The sequence below is a fragment of the Furipterus horrens genome, unplaced genomic scaffold (assembly GCF_987537825.1).
Source record: "Furipterus horrens unplaced genomic scaffold, mFurHor1.1.pri manual_scaffold_1, whole genome shotgun sequence".
NCBI lineage: Eukaryota > Metazoa > Chordata > Mammalia > Chiroptera > Furipteridae > Furipterus > Furipterus horrens.
In genome coordinates this window covers 122,613,220-122,628,675 of record NW_028327171.1, presented here as the reverse complement: position 1 = coordinate 122,628,675, position 15,456 = coordinate 122,613,220, and the positions used below count along the sequence as shown (strand labels likewise).

The 15,456-nt window shown below is 50.1% G+C and overlaps 1 protein-coding gene across 1 annotated transcript in view; it reads left to right on the top strand.

Moving 5' to 3' along the window:
* Positions 1 to 467: 467 nt before the first annotated feature.
* The window catches only part of STEAP3 (STEAP3 metalloreductase), a 56,930-nt gene continuing 41,941 nt past the window's right edge, over positions 468 to 15,456 (top strand). Inside the window, exon 1 of the mRNA XM_090279372.1 lies at positions 468 to 601. The gene's annotated coding sequence lies outside the window, so the exon portion shown is untranslated. The remainder of the gene's footprint in view (positions 602 to 15,456) is intronic.

The following is a 15,456-nucleotide window of genomic DNA, read 5'->3' as shown; positions in this document are numbered from 1 at the left end:
CTAAGGTTGGACAAGGAACAGAGATATAACGGGCTACACAGGCCTGGATGCAGCCTTGTTGAGGGCTTCTGCTGCCTGCTTCCGCGTCAGAAAAGAAGGATGACAGATCCAATCTGACACCTTGGCCTCTTACCATCTGTGCCTGTCATTTAAAGTAGGTTATGAAATAGACGTGGACTTGAGGTGTCCCTCAGAGTAAGGGAGCTGGTCTCAGAAGTGATCCTGGCCTCCATGCCCTTCTTGTCCTGCTTAACAGGACTTCTGAGCACTTTAACCCGGGTAGGGTTGGGGAGAGCGAAGTTCTGGAAACTGCGGGACTGGCTCCAAATATTAGGCTAGGGGAGGAGGGTCCTTACTTGCCACCTCCCCCGCCTGGCGGGATTGAGGACTGCGCAGCTCCCCGATTGCTGCCCCGGGAAAAGTGGCCGAGCCGGATAAGGCCGGATAAGCCGCAGCTGGCAAGCGGAGGGCCACCTCCCCAGCAGGGCAGGCCCAGCGGGAGGGCGGGGCGCAGGAGAAGGAGGAGCCTCGGGGGTCCCGCCGCCGCCGCCGCCACGGAACCTTCAGCCTCCGCGGCTTTTCCGAGCGGCGGGCAGGAGAGGTGAGTGACCCGTCCTCCGCATCCTCGCGACGCTGTAGGCTGCGCTCTGCCCCGGGACCCCTCGACCCGTCGCTGCCCGATTGCCTCCTTGCGCAATCGCCGCGCGGAGGCCACAAGTCTGCAGGCGACCACGGCCGCCACGTGCGCCCGGCGGCAGAGAGCCGGGTCCTGGTTCCCACTCCGCGTGTCCTTCAGCCTCAGAGACTTAAGCCGCGTACGCCTTCGGGGGAGGCAGAGTCCGGTGCGCCTTGCCCTGGGGAGGGACTGTGGGGGAGCCGGCGTCGGAATCCCTCGAGGCAGCCCAGGCGCTTCTCACGCGCACCCGCGCGGTATTGACTGGCTCGGTGCTCTCGGGGTTCGGGCTGAGGGCAGCTGGAGGGATCTTCCTAGGCGACCCGACCTTGGTCCGGAAGAGACCGGACTGACCAGTGTCGGCCTCTGTCCGCGATGCTCTTGCCTGGCAAACTTACCTCTCCTGTTCATTTCCCTGAAATTTGGGGTAGGCTGCCCAAAGACGTATGGTTGGAACTTTGGTCACTCTGGGTAAATGAAAGGAAGGGTACACTAAGCTAATACGGGGGTGGGCAAAACGTAGGTTTACAGTTATAATACAGATAATAAACAATACAAGAGCATGAATAATTCAATAATTAATAAAGAATAAACTGCCTTGTTCTCACAACTGTAAAGTTACTTTTGACCACCTCTATGTTCAGGGGCTCGGGGGCAGTATCCACGTGGAATAGGAAGGCAGGTCCTGCTGGAGCCCTGACAGAGGGCAGAGAGAGAACCCCCCAGGTGTCACAAGTAGGGGCTCCAGAAGCAGGGGTTCTCAGAAATACCCCCAGGGAAGTATTTCTGTCCATCAGAGTGCAGTGATGATGTAATAATAATAGCAGACATTTATTATGCATTTATCTGTGCCAGGCAGCTTGCTTTGCACACAGTATTCCAGTTAATCCTCAGGACAGGAAGGCAGCATCATTATCTAGTTAAAGATGGAGAAATGGAGCTTCAGAAAGCACTGGCATTTTGTAAAGGTACACAGGTAGCAAGCTGTAGAAGAGGATTTGTACAGAGTCTGATTGGGAAGCCCAGAGGAGCTTACCACTGGGAAAGCATTTTCTTAGGATTGTGGCAGGCCAGGAATGCAAGTGCTGGAGGCCAAAATATTCACAAGGCCAAAGGGTCTCAGCTGGGTGTGCCCCTTCAGACACCTGCATGGTTTGTTAAAACTAGATGCGTAGGGCCCATCCACAGCTGATGGAATCCGAGTCTGCAGCATGAACCCCCAGCCCTACACCAAGCCAAGATCACCTGGGCGGCTGGGACATGTTTTACTCATCTCTCTACCCAGTGGCCTGCAGAGGGGCTGGGATGGAGCATGTGCTTAATCAGTCTGATGTATGAGTGGACTTAGTGGGGGTAGGGGTTCATCACTGGGGTAGAGAAGGTTTCCCGAGGGAGGCCGTGATTGGACAAGTGGCCCAGCCAGGCAGTGTGGGAAGAAGCCCTGGAGTTGGCATGGGGTAACACTGACCTCAGAACCATCAGGGAGTTAGGAGGTTGGACAGCCAGGCCAAGCCTGCTGAGTTTCCTAGGACCTGGCCTGGTCATACTGGGACCACTTCTGCCTGGAGATGCCAAACTGATGAATTCCTCTCCCGTTCACATTTCCTGTCCTTGCTTCATTGCTCTTCCCTCCTTGGATCTATCAGAGTATTGAGCAGGGCTTCAGGTAGTTTGAAAGTGAAAATGAATGACCAAAGTCCAGAGCTGCACACCTCAGTGGTAGAGGGGTGAAACAGCTGAACTGATTGTAGGGAAGAGTGCCTGGCTTTGGAGTCAGATCCAAGTCTGAATCCTCAAAGTTCTTTGCCTTGTGATGAGCTTGGCAGAGTCATCAGCTCTCTGAACTTGTTTCTTCATCTGTAAAATCTTGCTAAGGGCTTTGCACCTGATATTGCTATAAATAGGGGACAATAATGCTGGCCTGGGAGATTAATTATGTGAAGGGCAGTGCTTTTAGGAGTGCAATAAATATCAGATTCCTCCTCCTTCCCCTGGGGTTTGGGTGTTAATTAGCTGGGAATCTTCCAGGCTCATTACTCTCCTAGTCTGAACCCCTCAGTTCACTAGAGAAGGTAACTAAGGCCCAGAGAGTGGTCTCCATTGTCCCCTTCTCTGTTGCAGGGCTGGCCTCAGGCCCAGCCTCAGGACTCCCTGCTCAGTGTCCTGGCCTCTGACTCCCACACTGGGAGGGGTCTGTGCCTCCTGCTTCATAAAACCTCAGCAGGCTGGGTGATGTTCAGGTAGGCTGAGGTAAGGGGAAGCAGGCTGTGCAGTGATATGCAGGCTTCCTGGACCCCACCTGAGTCTGGATCCACCTTTTCTGTCCTCCCCATCAAGCATAGTGGCCAAATCTTCCTGGGCTGGGTCAGAGAGCTCTGTAAGTTAAGCACTTCATGAAATTGCTTGGTAGCATCTGGACCAGGAATGGGCCTCTTGATTTAAAACAAAGAAGCTTGCCAGTTTAACACAGCTTTTAAAACCTAAGACCAAACTGGCTTTTTCGCTCCCTCCTAGGAGTTGGAGGGGTGAATGCTTCTTTTGCTCACTCGCACTATTCTCGCCAACCCCATCCCATTCCAAGAGGCTGTGGAGAGTATAGCACTTGGAGAGGGGTGGGGACAGGCCACTCTGAGTGGTTTTCAGAGGTTTGGCTGCACAAGTTGCACTTCCTCCTGCAACCGGACCCACCTACCTGTCCTACCTGACTTCCTACCAATGTCAGGCCTCTGTCTGTCAGCCCTTTACATCCTAGGCATGCCTTGGGCATCACTTCCATCACACCTGAAGTGATTATCATCATCATCATCGCAGAACAATCAGTTTCCCATGTGCCAGGCAAGTTATACGTGAGAGTACATTTGAACCTTGCAGCTCTTAAGATGTGGATAATGTTCTCTCAACAATTTAACTTTTGCAAGAACACATGAGACTCCAATCCATTCTTTCAACCCCAAACTTGCAGCTTCTAACTACTAATTATATATGCTTGTCCAAATTCTGCTTCATTTATTCATTCAACAAACATTTACTGAGCACCAGTTTGGTGGTAGGCACTCAAGACCTGGCTGAGTCCCACTTCTGGCAGGATGGGTGTTGGTCATCATTTATAACCCTACAGAAAACACACACCCTTCACTTATTTCTGAATACAGGTGAGGGAACTAGGCATCACTGAAGTCCAGGTCCCGCAGCTGATGGGAGCCAGGATTCAAAACCAGAAACAGCTCTCTGATGAGCTGGAGGGATTAACCACTGTTCCTGCTATCAGGGCTTGATTGGTGACTGCTAATTTATGTGAGGCCATGAACTCCTGAATTGTCACTTCAACCCAGGGCACAGGTGTGGAACCCTGTGACTGGAGAATTACCTGAAGCTCAGCTCTTCCCAATCAGTCTGTCCTCATAAATCATCACCTGGCAGAACATGCAACAGGTGAGCACTAATTGTTCTGGAATCACGCAGACACTTAACTCTTGTCTCCATCTTCTGCTTCATGAGAGCCAGGTGGAATCTAAGTAAACAGCACATTGTTAAGCCTTCTGGAGCTATCAGATTAGATTAAACTAAAAAAAAGAGCAGCCCCAAGATTATAAAGTCAGTTACAGGTAAATGTAATGTGGGGACTGGCGAATGGACCTGCTCAGTTTTCCATGGTGGAGTGGGCCAGCTCAGTTTATGTGTAGACAGCAGATTTCCCAAAGCCAGTGTGCTGGCATTTGTGATGAAATGACCCTTCCTGTTACTATAGCATCTGACATTTGTGGTGTGGCCGTCACCAGAGTGGGCCTTTGGCGGTTCGAGGAGCCTGTGCTGAGGCTTTCTGGATGACCACCAGGTTTGCACAAGGGTTAGTAGTAGTGCATTGGACATAGCAGGGTGGGGGTGGGGGGTCAATCACCACTTCCAGCTAATCTACCACAACCTGGGTATGGGGCTGAGCATTGCAGGAGGTAAGACCAGGCCCTCTGTGGCTGGTCCATGGAGCTGGCTCCAGGCTGGCCAAGAATATGGTGGTAGCCAGAACTGGAAGGGAAGGAAACAGAACAGTGCCGGGCATGGGCAGCTGAGGACTATGATGGGTGTCGGGTGCTTCCTTTGGGAAAGTCCCGCCTTCTGGCCTTCCTGGATTGGAGGGCTGAAGGTTGCAGACCTGACAGTGCTCCGCTCTGGTGAGCTCTGGCATGGCTGCTTTTTGTCCTATAGCCTTTCTACAAGTCTTGACATTCTGATTTGGCATGGCTGTTTGTGGTGAGGGGAGTGGGTTCCCAGGATTGGGTAAAGGTCAGAGCACAGCAAAAGGCTCAGTGAGAACCCTAGGGGACAGGGAATCATAGCTGACTTGGATGACTCCAGGAATCATGGAGGTGCTCTTGGAGGTCCTGTTCCCCCATGCTTGGAAGGTTTGCTTTCAGAAGGAAGTGTGGTTTCCTGACAGGACAGTTTCTTCAAGGGGATCAGACCCTCCAGAAGCTTTGATAGGTATAGAAAGTGATCCAGTGTTCACTGACTGAGCCCTGTAGGCCCAGCAGGCAACTACCAGCCTCCCAGTGAGCAAAGGAGTCCTGTATGGACACACAGGTGTGGAGGGCATGCAGGTCCCTTCGCTTTGGGAGCTTAGAGTCTAACTTGGAAGCTGCGTGACAATAAAAAAATGTGACCAGGCAGCAAAGAAGAGTTTGGTCTCAGAGCAGAGCACAGGAAATGTGTAACCAAGAGCAGTTCTGAGGTGTGGATTTGAAAGCTTTCAAGTTCACTGTTTTATTTAATCATCACAACAGAGAAGGAAAGTAACCTCCCCAAGGTCACAGAGCTGGTACATGGCTGAACCTGAATTCATACCCAGCTCCATCTAAATAGATCCACCAACGAACACAGTTGCTTCTCTGAATTCAGAGCAGGGAGAGCTGGTGGTGGTGCTATGAGGGCTGGGAAGTGCCTAAGTGCCCAAGGGCTCAGGCTGGCACTTCAAGGAAGGGGGATTTGGATGGCCAGGAGGATGTCAAGACTTCAGGTAGAGGCAACAGGGTTGGCAGAAGTGGGGACCAGGAGGAATTGGAAGGAGGGGGAGTGGAAATGAGCTAAGGAGGAGTCAGTCTGTGCATGCTGGACTGTATTGGACTCTGGGGAGAGTCAAGAATACCTCTGCTCACAGAAGATTTCTGTTTAGCAGAAGAGACAAGGCACAAGGGCCACAGCAGAGTCATATGGGCCCTGTTCTGTTTTAATAACAGAATAAACCCTCCTGGAGCCTGTGGTGTATATTCTGGTTATTAAATGCCCAGGGTTATTCAGAACTACCATTTCTCAAGATCACTAGTATTCAAACAAGTTGAAAACTGAATATATTTGTCCTAAGACTAAACTTGGCATAATTTACTATAATGATAGAGAAGCCTCCAAACCTCTGGCCTCCCTTTGTGCTGTTGGTGTGGCCTGCAATCAACTGGGAAAGCCCTCAGCAGCAGGCAGGCACACAGCCATCATGCTTTCCCCTGTGACAGTGCTGGCTTCTGTCTTTGGGTCCTTCTCTCTGTCTTTCTCCCCACCATGAGCATTGACTAGCAAGTAAAGACAGCCAGGAAGACTTTGTTGGCACAAAACGCAGAGAGAATTATCACTAAGCCTGTGACAGCCACAGTGATTGCATTAAATTATCCCTACACTTTCTGCAGCCATTATATTCGGCTTTGTATCCCAAAGTGTAAACACACCTCCTTTCTCTCTTTTTTTAAAAGATTTTATTTATTTATTTTTAGAGGCAGGGGAAGAGAGGGAGAAGGAGGGGGAGAAAAACATTGGTGTGGTTGCCTCTCACACACCCCCAACTGAGGATCTGGCTTGCAACTCAGGCATGTGTCCTGACTTGGAATTGAATCGAAGGCTGGTTTTCCATCCCCTGAGCCACACCAGCCAGGGTTTCTCTCTCTCTCTCTCTCTCTCTCTCTCTCTCTATCTCTCACACAAACACACACACCCACACACACACACACAGTGAGGCAGTCTGTCCTGCCTAGGATGCCATTTATTCATTTTATGCATCCTGGGTTCTGCTGGTTGTCCTACCCTAATTCCTGTAGAGAACAGACTTGAGCCTGAGCCATTACTTATCGCCAGTGAGGTTTCTTCCCCAAACAGGAAGTCTCAAGCCAGAACTGCTGTCTCATATACGCTCTGCAACCGATCATCAGTCACCACTCCCCAGCCAGTCCTGTGGCCAGGAGCCAGAGTACAGGGTGAGGGGACCACCACCCAGCTGTCCAAGCCCCTGGGAGGTACCTCACCTTCTGAAGGTCAGCTGGGGCCCTGCCTTCCAAACAAAAGTCAGGCTGTCCACAGGTTGGAGGGAGAGCTAGGCAAGAAGGGTGGCCTGGATTGCAGTGGAGCTGTCAAGGGCTGGCGCTTCAGACCCATGCATCGGCTAGATGTTGGGCCAGCCTGTTGTTGGTAAGCCTGGTTAGGGCACAGATCCCAGATGGGCATGTGCAGTCTCCCAACAGCCCTACCAGCCCCCTGGCCTGCTAACTGTACCTTGTCATCTCGGGGTCCCACAGTCCAGAGCTGCACAGCTTCAGTTTGGGTGCAGTTGTTTTGGGACTGGCAGCAAAGAGCGCAATATAATGGAGTTCTTGCCAAAATAAAACAGGAAATAGTATCATCTAAACATTAAGTCAGGAGCCTTTTCAAAGTAAAGGGTTCAAGGATTTATTACATAGAGTGCCTTGAGTAGTGAGAGCCACGGCATTGTGGGGTTTGGTGTGTTAAAGAAAAACAATGTTAATGTTTATGATGCATTTCTGTGGAAGGAAGGCCCACTGGGAATTGTAAATTTTATTTACTGGTAACCATTTCTCAGTTGGTTTATCACAGAACTGCTGCTGTAAGTAATTGAACTGGATTTTTCTAGAATGATTAGAAAATCTAGATGTTTGTAAAAGGCCCTATAAATTATTCATTCACTTCCTTTTTGCAAAGTGGTGTGGTAAACTTCTCTTTTCCATCAGACCAATTTTGCACATATGTGCATTGTGTGTGGATCAGCTTATAAGTATGTGTTTGTGTGTGTGCCCCAGCTTTTTGTATTCTCTTTTGTAGAAATTTCTCAGCCTTTTCTTTAAAAATATAATGATTTTTTAATGATGTCTAAATAACAATTCCAGGCAGCATTACAAGAAATATAACAATAAAATGTTTGTGAGAGTCCATCAGAAAGGGAACATACCCACAGAGAAAATAGAAATGCACTGATAGAGATGTGTGTGGCTATAACCCAGCTTTTAAGCCTTGATTTGAGACTGGCATCCTCTCTCCACTCTCCTCTCCACTCAGGTCAGTTGTGGAGATAAGGGTGGGGAGGGGGTCTCAGATGGAGCCTCCTCTGGCCTCCTAAACCCCTCAGACTAAGAGGGAGGGAGGACCTTGGGCCTGTCATGCATAGTTTGGAATCTGGGACAGAGGATGGCCCCGGATTTGCAGAAACAACCTGAGGATGAGAGGCTAAACAGTATGGGTTGGGGCAGCTCAGCAGGATGAGGGATAGCTGAGAGGAAGGGAGAAGACCACCTTAGAGGGACTCTGGCTATTTCTTTTTCTTTTTTTTTTATAGTATTTTTTTCTATTATTATTTAACTCCCTTATGCCCCTGTCCCCCACAACAGTCAACACTCTGTTGTCCATGTCCATGAGTCCTTTTCCTTTTTGCTCAATCCCTCCATCCCTTAACTGCTACCCAGAGCTGTCAGCCTACTCTCTATGAGTCCGTCTCGTGTTGGTGGGAATGTAGATTGGGGCAGCCACTGTGGAAAGCAGTATGGAGATACCTCAAAAAATTAAAAATGGAACTGCCTTATGACCCAGCGATCCCACTTCTGGGATTTATCTGAAGAAACCCAAAACACTAAGTGTCCATCAGTAGATGAGGGGATAATAATGGAATATTATTTGGTTGTAAAAAAGAAAATCTTACCCTTTGGGACAGCATGGATGGACCTGGAGAGCATTATGCTGAGTGAAATAAGCCTGTCAGAGATAAGGACAAGTACCATATGATCTCACTCATGTGTGGAATCTAATGAACAAACTGAACTGACCAGCTATTCCTCATACCCATGACAATGAGCTGCCCGCCTTCACCATCCTGGAGGCAGCTTGAACACAGAGACTGGGTGGGACCTTAGAGAAGTCCTCCCTGGGCCTTAGTTCTCTCATCTGCAAAACAGAAGTAATGATAGCTTTCTATACATTAAACCGAGTGTAAGTCTACAGTCAGGGATTTCTACATGTGTGAGTCTGGCCTCGCCTCACAGTAACTTCCTCACGTGACTCCTGGTTGCTGCAGGACTACGTGGTGCCAGACACTTGCTGGGTGCTGGGGTGTGGTTGCCCTGCTGCCTCTTTGTAGGGGAAGGCTGACCTTCACAGCCCAGGGAGGCCTGGAGTTCCTGCAGGGAAGAGGGAACTAAGGGACTTCCCTAAAAGTGACTTCTATTTACAGAGCAAATGGCCAGCTTTTTTACTTTAGAGTGCTTATTTAAGATCTATAAAATGGGAAAGATTTTGTAGAAACTGTTAGTCATTTTACCTGACTCGGAATTGTGAATTATTATATCAAAAGGTATTAATTTTAATATTAACCTGGGCATGTGGGAAGGGGTGATGGAATTATGGGGGCAGGGACCCCACCACCATACACCCCTTGGATCTCTGAGGGAACGGGGACTGCAGGAGAGAGAATTAATCCTATCTCAGAGAGGAGATGGGTGGCCTTTCCGATGGACCATGAATTTCATGAGTTGGAGGGAAGGGACTTTGCAGGAAAAATGATAAAGTCTATGACTTTAGCAGGAAAAATGTAAGGTTTGGGTGTGCTGGCCACTGAGGAGCCCATAGACCAGGCAGGACTCAGACAGGAAAGGCCAAGAAGGCCACCTGCCAGTGGCCACAGCTGGGCCTTGCCTGCCCCTGGATACCCTGGCTAATGGAGACTGGGCAGACTGCTCCAAATGACTGCCACCACCTGTCTCAGAAGCCCCCTGGCCCAGGAGCCATTGACCCAGCATCCCTGAAGCCTCCCTCCACGGGAACCTGCATGCCAGTCTGATGCGCCTCAGATGTGTTTGATTTTCCACTCGGGCCAGAGCTGAATGAGTCATTTGTATTTTTCTATTTATTTGAAAACATTCATTGAACACCACTTGGTGCCAGGCCCAGGTTAGTTGTGAGAGACGGAAATGAGTAAGAAGTGGCCCCTAATTTGCTGGGGTAATAGTCAAGGGTGTTCAGTCAGTGGTATTGTGACAGAGTGCAAAGTGAGTCCCAGAGTTTGAGGGCCCAGGAGGAAGCCAGGAGGTACTCCCCAAGCTACCTAGACCAGCATTTTGAGCTCTTGGGGACTCTTTTAACAGGTCGGAGTTATGCATAGGCCTGGCCCATGACAAAACTGGTCACGATTGGGAAGTAGTTGAATGACCCTCCCCACACAGCAGTTAGAATAGAGGCTGACTTTCAGCAACCATAGGAGTCCAAAGGCTGCAGATGGTCAGGGGAGGACCCTCCTTCCCCTCTCAGAGGCTTCTTGAAATAGGTGGTCCATCAGCTGGGCAAAGCAGAGTAAGCATGCATCCCCAAGCCCAGGAACTGGCTCGCAGGAGCCAGCCGAGCTCCTTGGCAGAAGCCCCTGGAGCTGCCCCAGTGTGTCGTGGCTGCCTCCCCCTCCCAGGAGCAGGGCATCCATCCCTGATTCTGTAGACCTGCACTATGGCAAGGGGAGGGACTAGGGGGCAGTCACTGCCCACAAAACCTATCTGGTCCCAGGGTCTGCAGCTTCAAGTGTCCCTGGAAGGCAAGAAACCAGGCAACCCCAGACACTGAGGCTGCAGATTCAGCTGCTGCTGCCTGACAGCCTCCAGCATGGCTGAATTAACCAGCGCAGAAGGATTAGGCTGCCCCCCAGCCCCTTCCTGCCAGCTCCCTGACCTCACTGATTCTGCAGAGGTCACTGACCAGAGGTCAGCCACTCCTCCCTGGCTCCCGCAATGCTGGGCATTGCCATCAGTCAAGCACTTCAGTCCTTGCTGCAGTGTGTTGAAGACCTTTCCGCTAAGAGCCCCAAGAGGCGGGGCTTCCTTCTGGCCACCTGCATAGCCCTAGTGCCTTGCTCCATGCTGGGTACACAGTAGGTTTACAGAGAATAACAAATGAGGAAGTGTTTCAAATGTGGATTTTCAAGACCAACTATTGCATAAAACTGCACAGGCTACACTGCACAACTCCACAGGGTACCACTCACGTGGGTTGTGAGGTAAACAGCACTCCCTGGGGTTGTGCAGCATGGGGACTATGGGCATAAGCATCTTCACTCCGAGCTGCTGACCTTGGTCCTGACCACTGGGCCTTCCTCCTTCCCCCTCCCAACCAGCACTGACCACCAGCCTGCCTATGTGCTGGCAGTGGGAAGTAATGACCTGTTCCAGTGAGCAGTTTTTCTAGGCCCAGCTGTGAAATCATGGTGGTAAAAGAGCCCTGGATGGAGAGTCAGGCTATCTGAATTCTTGGTCATCCAGGAAACTCTGTCTTCCACAAATATCTCCCTAGTTGGGGTGTTAGGGCCTCCTGGGTCCCCAGGATCTGTAGCCTCCCTGTACCACTTCTCTGTTCTCCATCAGCCCATAGTAGGCCTGATGACCTATGCCCAGGAGGGGAGAGGGCTATGGAGCATCCTTATGGTGTTTACCTAACTGGTTCAGCAAAAGAAGGCCACCATGGCCCCAACTGCCTTCTCCTCCCTGGAAAAAATTCTGTTCTGACCCTGAAGACCTAGAGAGCACTGGTGCCGGGGGATCCTGGGGGGTCAGGGAAGGCTTTAGTGGAGGTGGGCTGGGAGAAGCCTGAGTGTAAGGACCCAGAAGAAGAGTTGAATATGGAGTGGTGCTTGCAAGTAATTTGTTATTTCACTTCCCACACAGACCTTTATTGAGCGTCTACTTCAGAGTGTGGTCCTGGGACCAACAGCATCAGAGATTCTCGAGATGGAGCCCAGCAACATATTTTAACAAGCCCTCCACTGTAGCTCAGGTTTGACCTAATGTGTGCCATAGATGCTGGGCTTGCAAAAGGGAGCTCAACTCCATCGCTTCCTTGCTGGTGGAGCTTGGAGTCCAGGTAGGAGGCAGACATGAAAGAGAAATACTATCAGCAGGAAAGAGGCTGCTCTCAAAGGAGGCAGAGCGGCCGCTGGCATAGGTTTCATCCAGGAGTTGGGGATGCTGGCAAGGAGAGGGGGCCTGGAGACCCCCTTGGCCTGCGGAGAGTTTTTGGCAAGGAGCCAGAGGTTGAGACTAGCAGCCCCTAGAGGACTCACGGTGCCCATCACCTAATCCTGATCTACCCTGGTTCCCAACCCCTGACCACTAGCCTCTCGGTACTATAGCCCCCTACCTGTTCTGCCCACCCAGTCTTCCCAGTCCCCAAGTCCCAAACAGCAGCAAGTCATTTCCTTCCATTGTTTTGGTGGGAAATGTATGCAAACCTCTGGGCCATTATCTCAGAGCACATTTTTAGAAAATTTTTAGAGTTTTTCCATTCAGCCGAGAACACTATGTATTGATTTAAGAGCATCTATTTCTGCTTTTACACAGACAAAAAGGTTTTTAAAAATTCTAGGCAGAAAGGAACAAAATGAAATATGAGTGAATTTTATAGGCTCATACCATAGCACTCGGCTTATCTCGTATAATCCTTACTATAGCTCCTTAAAGTAAGTAACATCACTCTGTTGTGCACATGAGAAGACTGAGGCTCAGAGAGGTAAAGTGACTGGGTGAGGCCACCCAGCTAATAAGTGGTAGGGCTGAAATATGACCCCGGCTGCCTCCAAGCCTGTGTTGTCGCTGTCTTATTCTACAGTTCACTAAGGTGATGGATGCTGAATAAATCCAGAACATCCAGATGTTTTCCTGAGCTCACATTCTGTGGCTGCACTGTGGGGAGCCAGCCTGGCCAGCTCTAGGGGACTGATTCTCTGCCTAATTAAGGAGGGGTGAGTTGGGTGGGGAAAGGGGAATGAATGTGCCCAGCCTAGCAACCTTGCAGCTGTGTGCTAGTTTCCAGATTTGCATATGTGTGTTCTCTGTAAATCTTCAGCCATTGGATAATTAGCAAATGATGCCTTCACTCACCCTCTCACCAGAACGCATCTGCCATATTCACTGACCCACCCTGGCAGTTGGTTGGGTTGGCCTCAGACAGCAGCACCCTCCTCTGCCAGCCATGCCATGTGGGCCTGGAATGTTCTGCCTCTGTGAGGGGAAGTACAGAGAAGTTCTGTGTGCACACAAATGCTGCCCGGAGGACTGCTGAGCCTATGGCACTGTGTCTCCATGACAGCAGTTAATGGTGCTGATTACATGCACCACCCTTTCCTGGAGGTCATGGGGCTTAGAAACCTCACATATGCAAAGAACAGCTAGGAAATAAGTTAGAAAGATTGTAGAACCACCAACATTGATGTCCAAAATTCATGCATTAAGCTCATAAAGAGCCCTTAAGTTCTCACTCAAAGCATGTTTGTTCTTCGTTTACACACATTAGTAACAGGCTGGGGTATCTCAATTTTCTCTTATATAACAACTTTATTGAGTTATAATTCATATACCATAGAATTCAGCCATTTAAACCACACAACCCAGTGATTTTTAGTATTTCAAAGTTGTACAACCATCACCACAATCAATTTTAGAACATCATCATCACTCTGAAAAAGAAACCCTGTACCAGTGAGTACTCATTCCCCATATTCCCTGAAAACCCCGAATCTACTTTGCCTTCTCTTGAAATATACACTGTATTTTGAAAGGATTTCTGCCCCCTAAGGATAGAGTATGTTTTGAAGCTCTAAGTTTCCAGGGATGTGTGCCCTTTGGTCAGAAATATGCGTGGAAGCCCTATTGGGTGCCAGGACAGTGCTGGATGCTAAAGGTACAGCCCTGGAACAAAACATGGTGCCCTCTTGCCCTCCCAAAATTGACAGGAGGGTAGGAAAGGCAGACAAGCATGGAAGCCACCAGGCAAGGACTTCCAGATGCCCTGGGTGTGTGCAGCCCTCAACTACCTGTGCCCACTGAGGGTAGCTGGGCAGCTATTGGCGTCCTTATTTTACAGTTGAGGAAACTGTGGCTAGCAAGAGGATATGATTGTGGTGCCTCCAGGTGAGGAAATCATCAGGACAGAGCCCAGAGTTACAGCCTCTCAGGGTACGCCTTCCATCTCTACACATTTTAGGCTTAAAAAAAGTTCTGTGCAAGAACGTGTGTTTTCAGTTACAGCTTGCTAAGCCGCTGGTGCTGGCTCTGGGTACACACCAGCTTGCACAGGGGACCCTGCACACTGCCGTTTCCAGCCCACAGGCCCCTCTCTCCAGAATGCTTTTTTCTGGCTTATTCTCATACCCTTCAAGGCTCAGCTCAAGCCCAACCCCTGCAAGAAGCCTCCCAACTCCCCCTTTCAAAATCAGTGCCCTCTTCTCAGGAGACCTTGTTCAGTTTCCCTCTATGTCTGGCATTCTATTTGAGCACAGGTCTCCAGAATGGGGGTGAACTCCCCAGAGGCTAAGAAAATTTAGAGCTTCTATTTATATTTAAATTTTAGCTTTATCCCTTAACATTTATATTTGTTTACATATGATTTATTCTGAATATAACATTATAGTGCACAAATTACATTTTAAATATATTTTAACATAAATGTATATAACAATAATAGAAATGAATGTATTCCCCCAATTTTAATTTTACTATCAGATAAAATTTTAAGCTTGAAGATATCTGTGGGCTGCGTGAGGACAAGAACTGTGCCATATTCCTCTCAGTCCCTAAGGCCAGCAGGCCAGAAATGTCAGCTCGGCCTCTGCCCGGGAGGGTGTGGGAGGTACCCCTGGGAGCCTGCAGGCCTTCTCTCCATCTAGCTGCAGGGTGCCACAGCTACCCACATCCCCCTCACCCACACCTGACCTCATGGTGACCCCTTTGTGGCTGCTCCTGTCCCCACCTCTTGGTCCTGAGAGTTGTTTGCTGCTATGCAGGCTGCAGGGCTGCCTGCCTCATGAATGCCCCACCCCCTCCTCAGCTGGCAGGCGGGCAGGCACAAGGACCAGGTGTGGCTCCCAGCCACAAGCAGCACATGCTTGGCTCTGCTGGGAAGGGGAAGGGGATTCCTGAGCCTGGGCAGAGACCCAGATGGGCTAGAACCTGTGGTTTGTGTGAGCTCCTGCATGCCTGAGTCTCAGTGGTTTTTGCTGGAAGCTTGGGAGGGGGCAGCAGGTCTGTTTGAAGGTGGCAGGCCTCAGTCCAGCATCAGCAACTTGATCCTCTCCCTTCTCCCACCCCCAGATCTGGAAATAGAACAAGCAGGGAGCCAGGGCAAAGCCAGGCTTAGTCATGCTCATCTTTGGGCAACAGGGGCTCTGCTGGTCCTCTGAGGCCTCCTAGACTTGCCCCACCTGTCCTACCCTTGCTGGCCTTTACCCCAACAACAGGCCTTGTTCTGGGCATTGGGAAGGCAGAAGAATTGTGAGACGGGACCACTGCCCAGGAAGCGCCTCAGAGTAGAGCATGCATGTGCACCCAGCTAGTAAGTGATGGGCGTGGCTATGATTTGAGCTCAGCTCATGGCCCAACAGTGGCTGTCCCTGTATCAGAACTGCAGAGGGAAATGCACCCCTGGGGTGGAGGTCTCCCAGGAGGCATTACCACCTGGCTGGTTCCTGTCCTAAGAACTGAATTTTGATGGCA